Below are 20746 nucleotides of genomic sequence, written 5' to 3'. Positions count from 1 at the left end.
CCAGAAGATACAAGAAAGTCAAAAGCACACAGTTCCTGTTCTCAAGAGGTTCACATTCTGATGGGAGAGGAAACATCTGAATAATGATGTACATATCAGATATATAAAGTACAAAAGAAAGGAAATTTCAGTGGAAAGACACTAATAATAGCAGGTACTAGTAAAGACCTCTGGCAGAAGTTTGGCTTTGAGGTATTTTGAAGGAAGCCCCAGAAGGAAAGAGGCAGATTTCCAATCATAAAGGAAGGCTAATGAAAAGACAGCAGGAGATAGAGGTGTGAGCAATAGTAAGATCAGTACATTTGGATTATAAACTATGTGGAAGAAGTTAAGTATAAGAAGAGAGGAGAGGAAGAAAAGTCCTGGTTAGGTTTTATATGTAATTCTGGAGGTAATAGGGGGCCACTGGAGTTTATTGAGTAAGGGTTGAAACAGATTTTCCTTTTAGTAAAATCACTTTGGCGACTGAGTGGAGGATGGAAGGGAGTATAGAGAGACTTGAGGGAAGGAGACCAATCAGTAGTTATTGTAATAATCTAGGGATGAAGAGATAGGAGCTTGAAGTACAATGGCAGTTGTATGAATGGAGTAACAGGAATGTAAATGAGAGATGGTGTGAAGACAAAAGCAAGATTGGTCAACAAATTGGATAACTCCAAGGCTGTGAACCCGAGTAGCTGAGAGAATGATTTTGTTTTTGACAATAGCAAGAAAGTTGGAGAAAGAAGAGAGTTTGGGGAAAAGATTATGAATTCTGTTTTGGACATGTTGAGTTTTACCTATGGAACATTCAGGGTGAAAAGTTCAAAAGGAAATAAGTAACATAAGAATGGAGTTCAGGAGCGGGATTAGGGCTGGATAGATAGGTTTTGAAATCATCCACATAAAGATGAACTGAAGCCATGGCAGCTGATGAAATCATCAGAGGAGGAAGCATGGAAGGAAAAGAGAAGGCGGCTCACAACAGAGGAGAAAAACCCACATTTAGTAAGCATGACCTATATATAGATCCAGCTAAGGAGACCGAAGATTGGTCAGAGGAGAAGTCCCAGGAGAAAGGCTGAAGAGATCAAAAAAGGAACATTGAGAAAAGACCATCATATCTGACCATTAAGATATAGGTGGTAACTTTGGAGAGAGAAATATTGATTGAATGATAAATGTGGGAGCCAGATAGCAGAAGATTTAGAAACAGGTGAGAGAGGAGGAAGTGGAGACAGCATATGGGGATAGTTTTCTCATGAAATTTATTTAATAAGGGAAGAAAAAACATAGGAAGATAGTTTCTGGGAATGGTTAGATTAAGTGAGGGCTGTTTAAGGATGGAGGAGACATTGGCCTATTTGCAGGTATGGATGGGGCCAGGAGAATAGGGAGAAACTGAATATTAGAAAAAAGAAGAGAATTTAGAAAAATTGATTTGCTTAAGAAAGAAAGAAAGAAAGAAAGAAAGAAAAGACAGAAAGAGATGGATTCAGGAATTCATATTGTGATATGTTTTTGACCAGAAAAAGAGCCAGTATTCATGTGACACTATAAGGAAGGAGCAGATAATGGAAGAGGATGTCTAAGTAATATGAGTTGAAAAGGAGGAAAGAAGGGAGAACTCTTGATTTTTAAAATGGACTCTTTTTCAAGTGTGAAACAACTTGTGGTCCCCATTAGTCTCATAGTGACTACTATGGCAGCTAGGCAGCAGACTTTAGATTTGTATTTAGAACCAGAAAAAAAAAAAAAAAAAACTGAGTTCACATCCTGCCTAAGACATTTATCAGCTGTGTGACCCTGACTGGGCAAATCATTTAAATTCTCAGCTTCAATTTCCTCATTTGTAAAGCTCCTGTAAAAATAGTATTCAGCCCTTAGAACTGTTGTAAGAATTATGAGACAATACATGTGAAGGGTTTGCAAACCTAAAAGTGCTACGTGAATGTTAATTAGGATTATTGTAACTGCTGGGTTTATAATCATCTATCTATCTAACTATCTATCTATATGCGTATAAATGTATGTATGTGTGTATGTATGTATATAAAACCATCAACAGCAATGTTATCTGGAAGAATATTTTGGCCAGCAAAATAACCCAATATCACAGCTAAGTGGAATAGTGGATACAGCACCAGTCCAGAAGGGCCTGATTCAAATGACACTTGTCATTAATAGCTGTGTGGCCCTGGGCAAGTCAACTAACCCCAATGTGCCTTGCAAAGACAAACAAATCAATCCCAGTTGTTCCCTCTACATTGATTTTTGTACCCATCACATTTCCCCATTGTTGTCAAATTATTCTTCCTAAAAAAATTTTCAATAATCTCCAGTATTCCTTCTTAACATGAGAAGAAAAAAAAACCAAATTTTCTAACTTATAAAGCCCTTTGTAACTTGACCTTCTCATACCTTTCTGGAGACATCATCTTCTTGGCTGTTCCTCCTATATGGCAGTCCTCCAAATCTGGGCATATTCACTAGCTTGTCCCCCATATCTGGAAATATCTTCTTCCTTAGCTCTGCCTTCTGGCTTCCTTTGAGTTCTGGATAAAATCTCACCTTCTCTAAGAAGCCTTTCCTGATTTCCCTTAATTCTAATGCCTTCCTTCCGTTTATTATCTCCAATTTACTTATATTTATATCTTGTTGTACATAGCTGTTTTCACGTTGTTTTCCCTTGGATATGTGGACTACAATGATCTTGTGATGAAGAGAGCCATCTGCACCCAGAGAGAGGACTGTGAGAACTGAGCGTGGATCACAACATAGCATTTTCACTCTTTTTTTGTTATTTGCTTACATTTTATTTTCTTTCTCATTTTTCCTTTTTGATATGATTTTTCTTGTGCAGCAAGATAATTGTATAAATATGTATACATATATTGGATTTAACATATATTTTAACATATTTAACATATATTGAATTACTTGCCATCTAGGGAAAGGGGTTAGGGAAGGAGGGGAAAATTGGGAACACAAGGTTTTCAAGGGTGAATGTTGAAAAATTATCCATGCATATGTTTTGAAAATAAAAAGCTTTAATAACAATAAAAAAAAACTATGGAGTACTTGAGGGTAGGGATTGTAAATTATTTTTTATTTGCCAACACTTAGCACAGTATCAGTTGCTCCTATCCCTTTCTTCTCTCCTATCCTACATAGCTCTTGCCACTTGATCCTTAAAAAAACTTAGTTTCTATCCCCAAAGCTCAGAGTTAGGGCAATTTTCCCTATTTGCCTTACCCTAAGATGGCTCTCAGCCTATCTTTCTGCAACTGGAGAGCTCAGTGAAGCATATAATATGATAAGTGAATTTCCAATTGCTTCAGCTAACATTTTAGTAAATTGGTTTCCTGCTTTTGTTCAGTCCCAAGTCTTTCACAACTGTGGTGATAACCATTTAAAAATGATTGACAGCCAAAGGAGAATGCTGTATGTGCAAGATGTGTGTATACATACTCTGAAGGAGGTAGCAAGGGCATAAGATTCCAGTTTACTGATGAACCAAAGACATTCAGATGAAAATATCAATGCACTGGAATATTATTATTTTATAGGACACGTCTGCAGAAAACACTAACTTTAATGAGATGGTGTCACATTTCTGAGCTGCCAAGTGGGCTGAAGAATGACCTTCCATGCCGCCCAGTGATTGCATGCTTTGCATTCCTGGCACTTGGCAGGATTGTTCTTATCTCTCGTTCTTAGCATGCCGGCATCACGTGGGTGTTATCTGAACAGGAAACCAGATATGTTCCATGTGTGGGTGCATCGGTTATGTGAAACCTTTTACCTGTTTCTAGAGAAAAGGGAACGGGCATAGGACTTATGATTTAAAGAGTTGTGATGAAATACTATCATTTGAACTCCACAGAGCCCTGAGAGCCTTTTTCCAGAGCTTAGCCAGGATCTTCCAACATTTACCACTCTCTTGTGTCTAGAAGAGCAGTGAGGTGCTGCAATGGATGGAGTGCTGGGTCTCATCTTCATGAGTTCAAATCTAAACTCAGATATTTACTAGCTTTGAAACTTTGGGCAAGTGACTTAACCCTGTTTGCCTCAGTTTCCTGATCTCTAAAGTGAACCAGGAAAGGAAATGGTAAACTACCTAATATCTTTGCTGAAAACCCTAAATGAGTATCACAAAGAGTCAGACACAAATGAAATGACTAAACAAGAAGCCTCTGAGATCAGGGCAGAAGATTCATATAATATATCTTGATTCCCATGTTAAACAGTTTTTTTTTTAAATTTAAAAACAGATCTATGCATTTGTGCATCAAATAGCTTCCAAAACAAACACATGATAATATTTCCTGTAGTCTATTTTGTTGAGATTTCACTTCTGGGTGTTTACTTCAGATCTTTTAATAAGAACATTGATATAATAGAACTCATATGTAGGAGAAGGACTAGTTGGCAGAGGACCATGTGAGCATTCATAATGAACAAAGGTAAATGGGACTTTAACACAGGCTACCTGTATGAGGTGGAATACCTTCCTGCCTATGATGACTGCCATGGTCACTCCTTGTCTCACAATTTTTTATCTGCCCTTTTTATTTTTGCATTGCTCATCTTCATTTTTCCATCCCCACAGACCTGCAGAGGTGTATAAACAATTAATAACCTGGTAGAAGTGCTTGAATAGAGAAATCAACCTTGAACCTCAGGCCCTACCTACCAGCATTTCTCTGCCTCCAGTGTGTTTGGCAAACTAGTACAACTTCTTTATCATAGAAAGGGTATAACATTGGACCAAAGAGATCAAATGATGAGATCAACATCACTATGGCTATCACAGCTATAGGAAACATGTTCACTTATTAATTAATTCATTAATAAATATATATTGGACATCTCAAAGTCAAAAAACTTAAAAAAAGAAAGAACTCTGGCAAGCATCTCATGCAATATTCTTATTTTGTCAAAAAGAAGACTAAAACCCAGACATGAGAAATACTTTAGCCAGGGGTCCCAGATGTAATCCAAATAGTGGAGCTAGTACTGGAATAGAGGTCTACCATACTGCCTCTTGTATACTTTAGAGAGATGTTATTTCTATTTTACAGATGAGGGCAATAGAACCTAGTAAGAAAAAGGGGTTTGCCTAAAACCATACAACAACTTCATGAAACCTTGTAGTGCAACTACCTAGAGGGAGGATTAGAACTAGGAATGTGTGTGTTGAAGCTACCTCATAGAGGCTCCATTGGAAAACTTGGTTATTAAATTTTCAGTGAAAGCATTTGAATCTCAAAATTCAAAAACACTACACAATCAGGGCATGGTTATTGTTTTGTTGATAATCTAGACTTAAGAAAATGATGGAGAAAATGCTGATACAACTTAAAAGTGTGTCCAGCACACATTCTCCACTTCTCCCTATTCCCCTATTCCTAGAGTATGTTATTAAACATTTACCAGCACATCCCTGATTAGACCCCAGATTTCCTATCTTCCAATACAGTGTGATTCCTACTTTGCCATGTTGATTAGTCTTTTTTCATATTTATTCTGTGGAGTCACCTCTCAAACGAGAATGCTTTGATAGCCATCCTAATATGTCAAGAAATGCATTCTTGGATACAATAAATAGTGATCCAGTGAGGCTCTAAATGCATTTACCTGGCACATATCTATATTTATTATGTTCAAGACCTCAAACTATGGCCAAGAATATGAACAAAAATAACCACACATATGAATAAGGAAAACTTTATGCAATACTAGGAACTGATTCAACCATTCTGGAGAGCAATTTGCAACTATGCCCAAAGAGTTATCAAACTGTGCACACCCTTTGATCTAGCAATGTCTCTACTGGGTTTGTATCCTAAGTAAATCATAAAGGAGGGAAAAGGACCCACATGTGCAAAAATGTTTGTAGCAGCTCTTTTTGTAATGGCAAAGAATTGGACGATGAGTAGATGCCCATTAATTGGGGAATGGCTAAGTAAGTTATGGTATATAAAGGTAATGGATTATTATTATTATTATTATAAAAATGATGAATAAGATGATTTTTGAACTTCCTGGAAAGATATACACAAACTGATGCTGAGTGAAACAAATAGAATTAGGAATACATTGTACATATAACAGCAAGATTGTGCAATGACCAACTATGAAAGACTTGGTTCTTTTCAGTGGTTCAGTGATCCAAAGCAATCCCAATAAATTTTGGATGAAAAATGCCATCTGCATTCAGCAAGAGAACTATGGACACTGAATTTAAATCAACACATGCCATATTCACTTTTTTCTTTTTCTTCTGCTTTTTTTCTCTTATGGTTTTTCCCTTTTGTTATGATTTTTCTCTCCCAAAATGCTTCATAAAAATGTATATTAAAAATACCTAATCTCCAACATTTTCAGATGTGTGACCCTAGACAAGTCAACAAACATCTGTTTGCTTCAGTTTCCTCATCTATAAAATGGGGATAATAATTGCAACTACTTCATAGAATTGTTGTGAGGATCAAATAAGAGAATACATCCAAAGCCTTTAGCATAGTATCTGGCACATAGTAGGTGCTAGATAATGATTGATGATGATGATGATGAAGATGAAGAAGAAGGTATGGATAGATTCATTAATCTAGCTGTTATCCACAAGTAATTAGGGAGAAGGCTCTGAAATGAATTAAAAATAACATGAGTTTATATAAAATGATAAAGGTGCTTCTTGTTTTTACATTATCAAACAAAGAGGAAAAATAGAGTCACTGACTTAGAGCTAGAAATAACCTTAAAAACCATCTTGTCCATCTCTCTCATTTTATAGATGAGGACAGTGAAATGAGGAAGGGTAAGTGCCTTTTCCTTGGGCACACAGCTAGTAAGGTCAGAGGTAAGAATAGAATTCATGTCTTCTGATTCTAACTCTGGCACTCTACTGTATATGTCACCTCCCTTGCCACATAAACCCTCTCCTAGAGTATTTTATAACTACAGGAACTTTCTGCAGAAAAATTATGAAGTAGGTGGATTGTTTCTACAGGCTTCCTACCTTTCTTTTCAGTGTGATGTCTTTTCCTCTCTTTTAATGCCTTAGTGACCATATATTATCTGGAGTCCTCCATGCTGTCCTCTCATTAGGAACCTTCCTATATCTTTGCTACTTGGAAGAGCCATGGCCTTCAACCTTTGCCCAGCTTCAACTCCTACTCCCAAGTGTCTCTCCTATGCTCCTTTGCTGCAGGTATTTATCCTAGTCGGCCAATGGAATACATGGATCTATTCTGTTAAGAATAATTAGTCTTATTGATTCAATTGTTTTTAGTGCATAAAAAACAGTTTCATTCTAGTACCAGAGCTGAAGAGGTCTAGTCCAATCTGTTATGTAAATGGCATACATTGGATAATGCATCTATATGCTCAGAACCTCAAATTTTTGTTTCCAGAGTGATTTCTTTTTTTTAATTCTTTAAAAAAATTTTTATTTATTCATATTTAAATTTATTGTATAAAATAAGTATTTCTATAACATTGCAATAAAAATGATTGAGCATGATATTGCAAATCTATTATGCTCAACTTTTATTCCTTTTATGTATATAATAAAATTATCATGTAAAATTTTTCCTTTCCCCCTCTCCTTTACCATTAGACACAAATAGATATATGTATGTATATGTAAAGTTATTTTATGCATACTTCTATTTATTAATTATTTCTCTGGATGAAGGTAGTATCTTTATATGTCCTTAATAATTAATTTAGATTTTCATTGTTGCCAAAAGCCTTCCTTCCTAGGGCTGTTATAATGACAAAAAGTGATAGTAATTGTACATTGCTTATGGGATGACTAAACAGTGCAATAATACTAACTAATTAATAGTTCAAATCTACCCTTGGATATTTGTTAACTGTGTGATTCTGAACAAGTTATTTAATTTCAGTCTGTCTCAGTTTCCTCTTCTATAAAATGGGAATAATAGTAGCAACTATATCTGAGGGAATTGTAGGGAATTGATTTAAGCATACTGATTCCATCTTGTAACTCAATTCTGGATGTAGCTCAGTTCCCTTATTATACAATTATGAGTCTAGTCTGATTTCTGTGAGAAAACTTTATTCAGTTACGGAAATTGTGAGAAAACTTTAATGTATTGTTTGGACCTAACCTTGTAATCTGAGAAGCTGGACCACCTCTACCTGTTACTTAGACACTCTTAAACTAGAGTGTTTGACCAGAAATCCAGCTAAATCCAAAGACAGATGCAATTTCTCACAATTATATATCTATCTCAAGCAACCCATATGCTTTATCTAAAAACTTACCCCGAACTTGTTAATCAATAATCCTTTCCATGTTCCTTTGATTGTTTACTGACACTTGGAGAGAGTAGGACACATCTTTTTCTGATTTCAGTAAACTATTCCTGGGTGTTTTCCCCCTGCCAACTCAGAAAATGCCTAATCTTTCTTCCAATTAGAAATCAAATTATCTGATTTTGCATCATTGTTAATGGTTCTCTCAATTAATCTTGATTGATTAATTATTTTTAATGCATAAATATGTTTCCCTTTGTATTTGGGATCTAGTGACAAAACTGAGACCTAGTCCTATTTTGTTATGCAATTGGCATGCATTGTTTAAGAAATTTATATGCTCAGAACCTTGAATCATGGTTTCCTCTTATTTCAAGCAATCCACCCACCACACTTCCCAGGGTTGTTGTTGAGGATTAAATGAGGTAATAATTGTAAAGCACTCTATCATAATGCCTAGTACCTACTAAGTGCTCTATGAATGTTACAATGACAACCAGTACAACCTCCTCTTCATAGAATGCCATAAGGTTTTCCAAATAACAGTGAGAAAAACAGTGGGATCTTCCATCCTGGAGGTGTTCCTACAAAGGCTTGATAACTATTTGCTGATGATATTTAAAAGCATCTTCATGTTCAAATATGAATTAAACTTAATGGTTTCTGAGGACCTTTTCATATCTAAAATTCTGAGATTCTACATTGAGTATCATTTGCCATTTTTAACAGGAAGGAAACTGATATTCAGACAGGTTACCTATGCCTTGTCTAGAAACATGCAGTTGACAAAAACAAGTATTAGCTTTAGATGTAGATCTCCTAACCTCAAATAAAGTGATCTTCCAACTACCTACCTACCGTCACTACTGATGCCATAGAGCTTTCCCATACATCCTCTGGGAGTACCTTCCTCCCCTCTTTCCAGTGGAACCTTTGACTTTACCTCCAGAATCACAGAAGGCTCTAAATGGTGAGCTTTCCCCTCATATTACCTGCAAAGGTAATTACCTACCTTCCTTCTTGGTCACCAGCTCCAAACCATGCTATCCCAGCATCTACCTCATAGGCTTGTTGGGAGAATAAAATGAGATAATATAAATAAAGCACTTTGTAAATCTTAAACGCCACATAAATGCTAGTTACTATTACTGCTATTGCTACTGCTGCTGTTGCTGCTGCTGCTGCTACTACTACTACTACTACAACTACAACTTCTACTATTCTTGTTCTCCTCCTTCTCAAAACAAGCCTTTAGCTTAAACTCACTAGCTAAGCCCCTTTCCCAGTATAAACAAATGACTACTCCAAAATAGCTAATATTGAGTAAACTCATTTTTGCAAACAAAACAACAAAAAGAAACTGGAGAAATTCTACAGATGAGATCATGCTAAGGAACACAGAGCAAGTTTAGCAAAGAGTTCAATAAAATCTCAGCTTGGAGTAGGAGAAAATTAACACTAGGAGAGAGCAGTCCTAAATCATCTCTCTCTACTATTTTAAGCTTTAAAGGGCAAGAAGCATGATGAGTCATCCCTTAAACGCATCTGAGGGTCCAACTGCTCTTAGTCTATCATTCAAAAAATCTCTTTTTTCTTCACAATTCTTTTCAAAGAATCTTGAAACTACTTAGAATAGGTTGGCATTCAGCATTCTGACAGCCAGACAGGAGTCATGTCTCCCTTTACATACTCATTAGCATAATATACAAAGCACATAGAAAATAGTTCCAATCTTGGTTTGAATTGAGGTAAAAATAAAACAGAGACAATCAGAATATCCATTATATACAATATATTGTATAATGCAACATTATATCACGTAATGTATAATGTATAATATAATAAATATATAATAAGTATGTATAATTATATCAGTATGTATAATTATGTAACATTATATAATAAGTACATTAGAACTCGACATAAATTTAAGTGTTCTGTGAGATAAGAGGAAATATTATTAACAGAAGAGTGTGTATGTGTGTGCACATGCACATTTGTGTACATGTGTGATTACCAAAAAAAATAATTAGGGAAGGTTTTCTGGATAAGAAGATACTTGAGTTTAATTTAATTTTAATTAAAAATGGTAAGTAATTCCATAGCAAAGAGAGACAGGAAGAACAGTTCAAGCTCAGAGAACTGTGTGAATTGTGGTGTGGAAAAGAATAGAGTGTGTTCAGAGTGAAAAGGAGAAAAGAAGGGAGAAAGGGAATAAGGTTTTGCCACTATAGGAGTCAACATTCCAAAATAGTTCTAGCAACCCAGCCTCTGTGTTATGTCTCTTGCACATGCTTTTATCTCATAGCAATTGTCTTACACTTAATTTGATATTTTTGTAGCTGGGACTCTCCTTTCAAGGTTTCCTAATTTGTCCCTCTCGGTCCCTGGTCACTTTGCCTTTCCACATATGTCCTATTACCCTTATGTTTATCCCAAAGTGTTTATCAGTATCTTCTCTTTTACTAAGAGGAGTAATCTATGAGTTATATCAACTCCCTTTCAACAACTCTTTGGTTAGGGCAAATTCTTAAGAGACTAAGTAATTGAATGCTGGGGATTTCCACTCTGCATCAGACATTACCTCCAGCATCCTGTTATACTAAAAGCACAGATTATTCACATTAAGGAGGGATTCACCAATCATGTAATCCAAACAGAAAAATGTAAACTCCTTGAGAGCAGGAAATATTTTATTTCATGACGTTTCTATCTCTTAACACAGTGTCATTCATATAATAAAAACTTAACAAGTACATATTGAATTAAATGAATGAATGAATGAATTTGGTGTTTATATCTCCTAATATAGTGTCTTTGATATAATAGTAACTTAATAAGTACTTATTGAATGAATGAATGAGAGAATTTGGTATTTATATTGCCTAAAACAATGCCTTTCATATAAAAGTAACTTAACAAGTACTTACTGAATGAAGGAAGGAAGGAAGGAGTGAATGAACATCTTCATTCATCTGAGGTCCACAGAGGGGGAAATGGCTAGCCACACAGCTAGCTAGTGGTCAATTTAGACCACTAAATTTGCCATAGCTAGCTGTGCACTTAGCTATTTTCCTCTCTAAAACCTCAGCTGTTTCATCTATAAAATGAACGTGTTTACTAAGCTTGGTTAGCAAAAAATTTTACAAAATTAAACTGTGCAACAAGGCTGGTGCTGCCCCATTTGTTCTCACTGCCCTTAATACTTCGTTGTCATAACAAAACTGAGACTCAAAGATGAGACAGAGATGGTGATAAATGGAATCTTGGAGGAGGTTATTTTTAAGCCATCTGCAAAATTGGGCTTAGAAAGCAGCCACTGAATATGGGAAGCCCATTTGAGTGATACAGATGAAGACAGATGAAAAGAGGTTGCAGGGATTAATACCTGACTTGTGCTACATCAGTTTGAATGAGCATGTGATCATGAGCAAGTCACACAATTTCAGGATTTCATATTCTTCATCTTTTTAATTTCTTATGACACATTAATATTCCATTACATTTTTGTCCCCACTCATTTAACCATTCTCCAATTAGTAGACACTAATTTATATCCAATTCTTTGCTGCCACAAAAAAGCTGTTCTAAAAATGAGAGAATAATTGATCTTTCATTCCATCTTTGCTTTTCTTGAGATATATACCTAGCAGCAAGGTCAAAGAGTGTGAACATTTTAGTTAGTATTTTAGCATAATTTCAAAATGCTCACTGAAATGCTCCAGCAACAGAGTATTGGCGTGCCAGTCTTTCCACAGTCCCTCCAACATTGACCACTTCTACCTCATCTTTACCAATTTGCTTAGTATGAGATGAAGCGTTAGAGTTTTTTGTTTTGTATTACTCTTGCCACCTATCCTGTTTTAATTAGGTATGTATTTTGGCCCAGAAAAAAGTATTACCAGAGAATCACCAGTGACTTCCTGCCTATACCTTTCCTGCCAATCTTTGTGCTCCAGGATGCTGATATGGAGCAGGAGCTAGATGTTCTGACGTTAGCCATCTGACCTCACTGAGAGATTTGGTGTACTGAGTGCTTTCCTGACCTTGGTTCAAGTTCTTTTTTTGGAGGGTGGTATTTTGGCCTCAGGTCGCTGAGCTTGCATTGCTGGCTCCATTGATTATTTCTAAATGAAAAGATGAAGGAAGGCAGCAGATGTGAGAGGGTTAATAGCCTTAAGGAGTACTGACCTCACAGAAACTTACTAGGTCCCAGATACCTTTTATTTTATTTTTCAGCTTTCTGTACCTCATCTGTGTTCAGGCATGTACAGTGGGTTAGGCAGCTAATGGGGGAATTCCTTGTGTGTTTTGAAGTCAGTGGAGAGAATTTGACAAGCAAATTCTTCCAAGATGCTCAAGGGCAGATGTACATATCCCCAATTGGTTCTGATCACTCAGAACTGTACATTCCACAAAGGAAGTTAAAACTGTCTGCACAAAAGGATGGTGGTGGAGAGCAGAGAGGAATGGGGAATGTGCCCTTGTGGATTTAATGGTAGTTGTTTGAGAACAGATTTCTTTTCTGCCAGCTCAAGATCTTGGACCCAAGAGGCTATGCTTGTCTGGTTTCTAACAGTCCTTGAATTCCAACTTCTAATCTTTTACAGATCCAGAATGTACAGACAAAGCTTTCACATACTTCAAAGAACAGCTTTGGAATATTGTGAGCATTGTGTTTTATATTCATCCCTTGATTGCCTAAACTTTCTTCTTCAGAAATCCAAAATGTATTTGAATTTCAGCTCTTTAATCATAATTTTTCTAGATTGTAAAACTTTCCATAGGAAAATTTGTTTTAGATAAGCTGTGCGTCACATTTACAAACCAGCTGAAAGATATTGATTAACTGGGTTTCCTCCCTTAAGAATGTTTGTGAATAAAGATGCAAAATGTGGTAAATAAAGATAGAAAAAATCCTTATGGTTAGAAAGAAAAAAAAAAAGTAAGGGAATAAATAACAATCTTTGGGAGCTTGATCTGGTCAAATCAAATCAACTCAACAAGCATTTATTAAACACCTACTTTTTTATTCAAACAAAAGTTGGATTTAAATGAAGCAGAGTGGGCAAAGTTGTTGACTTCAACTCTCTCTTCCAGAATCATTGGAGTCCAGTAGCAAGACAAAGTTAAGACAACTGATGAGCCAGTGGATGACCTTGGTGGCATTAATGGCTAACAAAGCTCTAAGCACTCCACAGTATCTGCTTCAGCTTCCTTCATAGACATTGGAACACATTATTTTCATTTCTCCATTCTGCCAAAAGAAGTCTTCACATGCTGGGAACAGACACCTCCCTAATGCATGCAAAAGTATGGGATGCTTTTCCTTACCCTCAACCTAACTTAACTCATCTGTTGAAAAGGTTTTTTTTATAGGTTGTGGTCACTATATACCCTACAGTTTCTGGGAGCCACAAGTGAGAGTTGGATGAGTCAGGTGGACACTAAAAGTAGAAAGTAGCCATAAAGAGGGCTCAGCAGCCCTTACACCAGAGGTACTAATCTTCCCTGAATATATATATATATATATATATATATATATATATATATATATATATATATATATATAGGTATATGTATGTAATACCTATTATCTGCCAGATACTGTACAAAGGATACAAAGAAGAAAAATAAATAACTCTAGTCCCTGCTCTCAAGAAGTTCATATTTTGATGGAGAGATAACATGCAAATGACTTAGAACAAGTAAAAAATACAGCGTAAACTGGAAGTAGTATCAGAGGGAAAACATTAATATTAAGGACCACCAGGAAAAACTTGGTGAGAATGTATATCTTAGTTAAAAGATATTAGGGAAACCCAGAAGTAGACATGACGGAAAAGAGAATTCCAGGCATAGGGAACAGCCAATGAGAATGGGTGACCATTATATCTTTGTTGTTTTTGTTATTATTGCTACAAATGTGATGTAGTAGAAAGAACATTAAATTTGAACTCCAAAAAAATGAGATTCATACTCTTCGATTTTCTATTTATCACCTCTGAAAAGAAAGATTCAAACTAAATTAACTCTGAGGTCCCTTCTAGCCTTAATTTCTATGAGCCTATGAAATTCTGGGAGGGGGAAGGGGGAAATTTCCATAGGATTTTTTTGCTCATAAATTTTAAGTCAATTTTCCCCAAAAAATTAAAATGGATTTTTGAGGCAAAATTAGATTACTTTTTTTCTCTTCTCTATTCCTCTACTAAGAGATGGCATTGGTTAAATGCTTTGTAAATTTTAAAATTCTATGTAATATAGTCATATAATATATGAAGGTATGTATGTATGTGTATGTGAATGCATATATACATACACCCACATACATAATATATGTTAGCTGTATTGCCCATTAGATAGAGTGGTGGCTAGGAAGACTCATCTTTCTGAGTTCAGACCTGGTGTCAGACATTTACTAGCTGTGTGACTCTGGGCAAGTCACTTAACTCCTATTTGCCTCAGTTCCTCAGCAGGAGAAAAAAAGGGCAAAATCACTACACTATCTTTGCTAAGAAACCTCCAAATGTGATCATAAAGAGTCAGAAGTGACTGAACAACACGACCTCACTTTGGATTCTAAAGACCTGAGTTCTATTCTTGGATATGCCTTTTACTAGCCAAGTTGATGGACTTCAATCCTCACCTCACCTTTGGAATGGGAATAATAATACACTTACCTAATTGTTGTTGTAAAGATATGAGATCCTAAGTGAGATAACATAAGTGAAGTGTTTTATAAAGCTAACATATGACATAAACGCCAGCTACCATAATGGCAGAAACAAGATGAACATGGTGACTGGAGCCTCATTATCATGAAGAACCCCTACAAACAGAACTGGACAAAAAGAAATTTGGACTGTTTGCAAAGGGGCCACCTCAATTCATATCTTCAGATTTGAATTAATGATTTGTTCTCATAAATTTGCTCATTTAAGAAGCTTTGGGTTAGAGAAATGCGTGAATGTGTGGTTAAGTGACTTGATATTGAATGTGTAAAGCCAGATTTAAATTCAAGAAGATGTCTTCCTGATTCCAGAACCAGCACTCTATCCATAATGGAGCCACCTAACTGATACATCCACATACATTCACACATTTCTCTCACCCAGGGCTTCTTAAACTTTTTCCACTTGTGACCCTTTTTCACCCAAAAATTTTTTTACAGGTCCTAGATATATAAGTATATAAAATAAGCACACAAATCAAACATTTACTGATAATCATAATTTTGGAACCCTTCACATTTAGTTGTTACCCTTCTATGAAGTCATCCCTCACAGTTTAGAGTTTTTGTATGACATGTATCCTCTTGTCCCAAATGGGATCATGAAGAGTAAGCACAACTGAAATGACTAAATAACAACGTCTTATTGTCAATATTAAGAAACCCCAAAATTCACAGAACTGAAGAAATAGAAGGGACTTTAAAGAGAATCTAAAAATTTTTAAATCTGGGATCTTGAGACCATAATGGGTGAGGGTTATCTGTGAACCTGGATGGGATGAGAATTACATCTTTATTTTCATCAAATTATAACTGACATTTAATATTTCCTCTATTCAGGTCCATCTTCAGTAATTTGGATCCAGATGGCTCTGGAAGAGAAAGTAAGGCTGGTAACTTTGTACAGATCTCTCTAACTTAAGCCCAACTCATGTAAGTGTCATGACATCATCTCCCTGAAGTCATGGGTCCTTATTGTGAACAAAAGACAAACAACAATAACAACAACAATATTTCCTCCAATTCTTTAAAAATTTCAGAGAGGCCAAAAGCTTCACTAGACTGCAAAAGAGCACCCTGATTCATAAAGTTAAGAACTCCTGCCTATTCCATTTTACAGATGTAGAAGGAGGTTATGATGAGGGAAGAAGAGAAAGGGAAGGGGATAAATATATACTTTTTGATATACTTTTATATAGAACCTTCAATGTGTTAGACACAGATATTATCTCATTTTATATTATAAGTATCTCATTTGATTCTCACCTCAGAAATAGGTGCTATTGTTTTATGCCCATTTTGTAGTTGGAGAAACTAAAAGGAAAGGGAACAAACATATTAAGTGCCTACTATGAGCAAGGCACAGCACTAAGCACTTTTCATATTTTTATTCAGAGAGCTGAAATAATTTGCTCTATTTCATCATACTACCTGGCTTAATAATATATTTATAACAATGGAGAGGTTGCACATCTGGATTTCAGTTACAAAGAAAGAGCTTTAAGAACTTTTGGTAAAGTGGCTGATCTTTCTCATTCATCACCAGATAACTCTCCATGGTACTGTGAGAGGTGTATTCTGCCACCTGCTGGCAAAAAAGTGATATTAAAGCCCTTCACCATCTTGGTTCTCCAGTTTAAAAGGATTTATAGCTTCCAAGTAGATGAGCTGAAAGGGGATTTCCAAGGTCCCATTTTTTTCCATCATTTCAGAGATGAAGGAACTGAAACCTAGGAAGATTATAAGGGAGTTGTCCAAAAGCACGTAATCCTGGAAGGCCTTCAGGGAAATGATGATTTTTAAAGCCCTATCACACAGATACTTGGTTTTCTCCAAATATTCATCACATTTCCCTCTGCTAACTTGTGGAACTGTATACTGCAGCAGAAAAAAAATAAGATCCTAAAATCTACCTGTGTATTCATGCAGAACCAAACAAATTCTTGGTTGTTACTGTTTCAGAAGGGGAAAAAAACTCTCAGACTTTGCTCCATATTTAGGTGATCTGAAATCATAACTCTCACAGATAAAAATGCCCACCTCACACCCAGTGGGAGATCTTTTTTCTCATTATTCCAGTGTCTGTTGATCTGGGTCGAGAGCAAAGTAGCCACATAAAAAGATAAAAGGCTGATGTGTGGTCTTTGATCTGCTTCCTGAAGCTGAACTGAGAGAAAAGTACAGCTGTGGGTGAACTATTCTAAGAACGTATGTGGGTTTCCAAATTTATCCCTTATGTTCATTAAATGTTAGGCAGATATACTACAAACACATTGCAATCTGATATTCAGAGGAAAAGACTTAAATTTTGTGATACACACTCATCTATGTGTGTATATGCACATTCAAACTTTGAGGTAGGGCTTACCTATTTAGAAAGCATGGGTGAAAGATAAGATCAAAATGGGTCCATGATTTAGGCATAAAGAATGAGATCATAAATAGATTAGAGGAACAGAGGATAGTCTACTTCTCAGACCTGTGGAGGAGGAAGGAATTTATGACCAGAGAAGAACTAGAGATCATTATTGATCACAAAATAGAAGATTTTGATTACATCAAACTAAAAAGTTTCTGTACAAACAATACTAATGCAAACAAGATTAGAAGGGAAGTAACAAATTGGGAAAATATTTTTACAGTTAAAGGTTCTGATAAAGTTCTCATTTCCAAAATATATAGAGAACTGATCCTAATTTATAAGAAATCAAACCATTCTCCAATTGATAAATGGTCAAAGGATATGAACAGACAATTCTCAGATGATGAAATTGAAATTATATCCACTCATAAGAAAGTGTTCCAAATCACTACTGATCAGAGAAATGCAAATTAAGACCACTCTGAGATACCACTACACACCTGTCAGATTGGCTAAGAGACAGGAACAAATAATGATGAATGTTGGAGGGGATGTGGGAAAACTGGGACACTAATACATTGCTGGTGGAGTTGTGAAAGAATCCGGCCATTCTGGAGAGCAATTTGGAACTATGCCCAAAAAGTTATCAAACTGTGCATACCCTTTGACCCAGCAGTGCTGCTATTGGGCTTATATCCCAAGGAAATACTAAAAAGGGGAAAGGGACCTGTATGTGCCAAAATGTTTGTGGCAGCTCTTTTCGTAGTGGCTAGAAACTGGAAAATGAATGGATGTCCATCAATTGGAGAATGGTTGGGTAAACTATGGTATATGAAGGTTATGGAATATTGTTGCTCTGTAAGAAATGACCAGCAGGAGGAATACAGAGAGGCTTGGAGAGACGTACATCAACTGATGCTGAGTGAAATGAGCAGAACCAGAAGATCGCTGTACACTTCGACAACAATACTGTATGAGGATGTATTCTGATGGAAGTGGAAATCTTCAACATAAAGAAGATCCAACTCACTTCCAATTGATCAATGATGGACAGAAATAACTACACCCAGAGAAAGAACACTGGGAAGCGAATGTAAACTGTTAGCACTAATGTCTGTCTGCCCAGGTTACTTATACCTTCAGAATCCAATTCTTAATGTGCAACAAGAAAATTGGATTTACACACATATATTGTATCTAGGTTATACTGTAACACATTTAATATGTATGGGATTGCCTGTCATCTAGGGGAGGGAGTAAAGGGAGGGAGGAGAAAATTTGGAAAAACGAATACAAGGGATAATGTTATAAAAAAAATTACTCAAGCATATGTACTGTCAAAAAATTTTATAATTATAAAATTAAAAAAAATTTAAGAAAAAAAAAAAAAAGAAAGCATGGGTGAGACCCTGGCTGGGATAATGTGGTCCTTGTCTCACCACCCACTCACTTTTCAATGCTTGGTAATCTGACTGAAACTGATCCTTCCAAGATTACCCCAAATACTTTAATGGCTAAATCTAATGGCCTTTTCTCAGTCCTCATCCTTGATTTTTCTACAGCACTGGCTTCTGATAAACAGGATTTCAGTATGTATAAACAGGATAAACAGTATTTGCCCACAGGAAGCTTGTACTCTGGTTAGGATTTTGCATTCTGATTGAGCAAATGCATGGATGGAAATCACAGAGATGCTATGATGGTGGTTCAATATACTAGAAAATATTTAGTTATTAAAGCTATTTGAGAAAACAGAGGAGATTTATATGAACTAATGAATAATGAAGGGAATAGACCCAGGTGAACAATTTATACAATAAAAATGATGTTTTAAGTTAAGAGACCATTAAATTATGTTTGTGGATGATAGCAGTTCTTAGGGACAATGACACAAAAGCTAAGTGGGTATCTACACTAAGAATAGCAGCAAAACTGAGGCCCAGGAAGGGGAAGAGATACCACTTAACCCAAGAAGGGCAAACTATCTCAGACTAGTCAGTGGCTTCTATACTTGCAGTCTGGATGAGTCTCAAAATAGCAGCAACAACTTTGAAAGATTTAAGAACTCTGAAAAACATAATTGACTAACTATGATTCTAGGCTCAGGGTGCAGAATGAGACATATTTCAGGGGAGAAGTCAATGTGAAATTTTGTTTTGCTTCACTATACAAATTAAACCTATTATTTTTGTTTTGTTTATTTATTTTGCCCCAACCAATGTGAAAATAGAGGTGAGAAGAGAAAATTAATTTTAATTTTTAAAATGCATTTAATTAAAAAAATGAAATTCCTTTTTGTGGTGACCCAGGTCTTCAAGCCTCCTTCCATTGTGTCCCTTACCCCTGCCTCTCTAATCTCAGTGACCCTTTCTTTTTCTTCATTTTATAGAATGTTCCAGGATTTGCATAGCTGGTGGTCCCAAATGATTTCTAGTAGGAAGTACTTCTTTTTCGAATAGATCTGTTTAGTTCCCAACTCCATGTGTGAAAGACCTGCAGGTCTTCCCCCCTTTCCTGCCACCTGAAAGCAGTTCACAACCTTTATTTTCCATATGCTTTTAAGGATTTTTACTGAGAAACACTACTGAAAAAAAAATGCCTTCCATAGATTTAGAATAACAGATCAAAGGACAAAGTTGTCAAGTTTACAAAGGCCTTATCAGGTGTTCTTTCCCTATGCATAATTTCAGGAAACCAGGTCTTATACTTACAAGGAATAAAGTTTTGTTCTTGCTTACTTCCTCATCCTCTCTTGGCTGACCTTTCTATTTCTTTCTTACAGGCCTCTTTCTGAGTCAGCAAGCTTAATCTTGTTTGGACTGGACATTAAATGTGTTCTCAGTTTCTAGCCAATGGATTTAGTCAGCAAACATATAGGTCTCCTTAGCTTTTGTCAATTCTTGGTTCAGGGCATGGGACCCTTAGGCCCCAACAGGTAGCCCTGTTTTATATGCCTTCCTCCCAACAAATCCTTCTATATTCACTGGGGATGGCTTTACCAAACAGGATTATTGAAAGTCCCAGTGAGAGAAGCCATCATTTAAATTGTTGTTATTGTTCAGTAGTGTCCAGTTCTTTGAGACCACATGGGATCATACTGTCCATGGTTTTTTGTTTGTTTGTTTATTTGCTTTTTTTTTTTTTTTTTTTTTTTTTTTTTTTTTTTTTTTACTTTTTGGCAAAGATACTGGAGTGTTTTTCCATTTCCTTCTCCAATGAATTAAGGCAAAGGTATCATACAGTTACTAAGTACCTGAGAATAGATTTGAATTCAGGTCTTTTTGACTCCAAGTCTAGCATTCTATTCACTAAACCACTTAGCTATTTCTTAAATGTCATTATTTAAATCCCTCCCTACAGAAGCAATAAACTGGGAAAACATTTTT

General features: G+C 36.0%; 1 long non-coding RNA gene across 1 annotated transcript in view; it reads right to left on the bottom strand.

Annotated features, from left to right (window-relative positions):
* Positions 1 to 9495, bottom strand: part of LOC141552996 (uncharacterized) — a 42154-nt gene extending 32659 nt beyond the window's left edge. Inside the window, exon 1 of the long non-coding RNA XR_012485259.1 lies at positions 9281 to 9495. This is a non-coding gene — a long non-coding RNA (uncharacterized LOC141552996). The remainder of the gene's footprint in view (positions 1 to 9280) is intronic.
* Between the last annotated feature and the right edge of the window lie 11251 nt (positions 9496 to 20746).

This window comes from Sminthopsis crassicaudata, chromosome 1 (assembly GCF_048593235.1).
Source record: "Sminthopsis crassicaudata isolate SCR6 chromosome 1, ASM4859323v1, whole genome shotgun sequence".
NCBI classification, from domain to species: Eukaryota; Metazoa; Chordata; class Mammalia; order Dasyuromorphia; family Dasyuridae; genus Sminthopsis; species Sminthopsis crassicaudata.
Note: the sequence above shows the minus strand (reverse complement) of the source record. Positions and strands in the feature narration are given on the sequence as shown.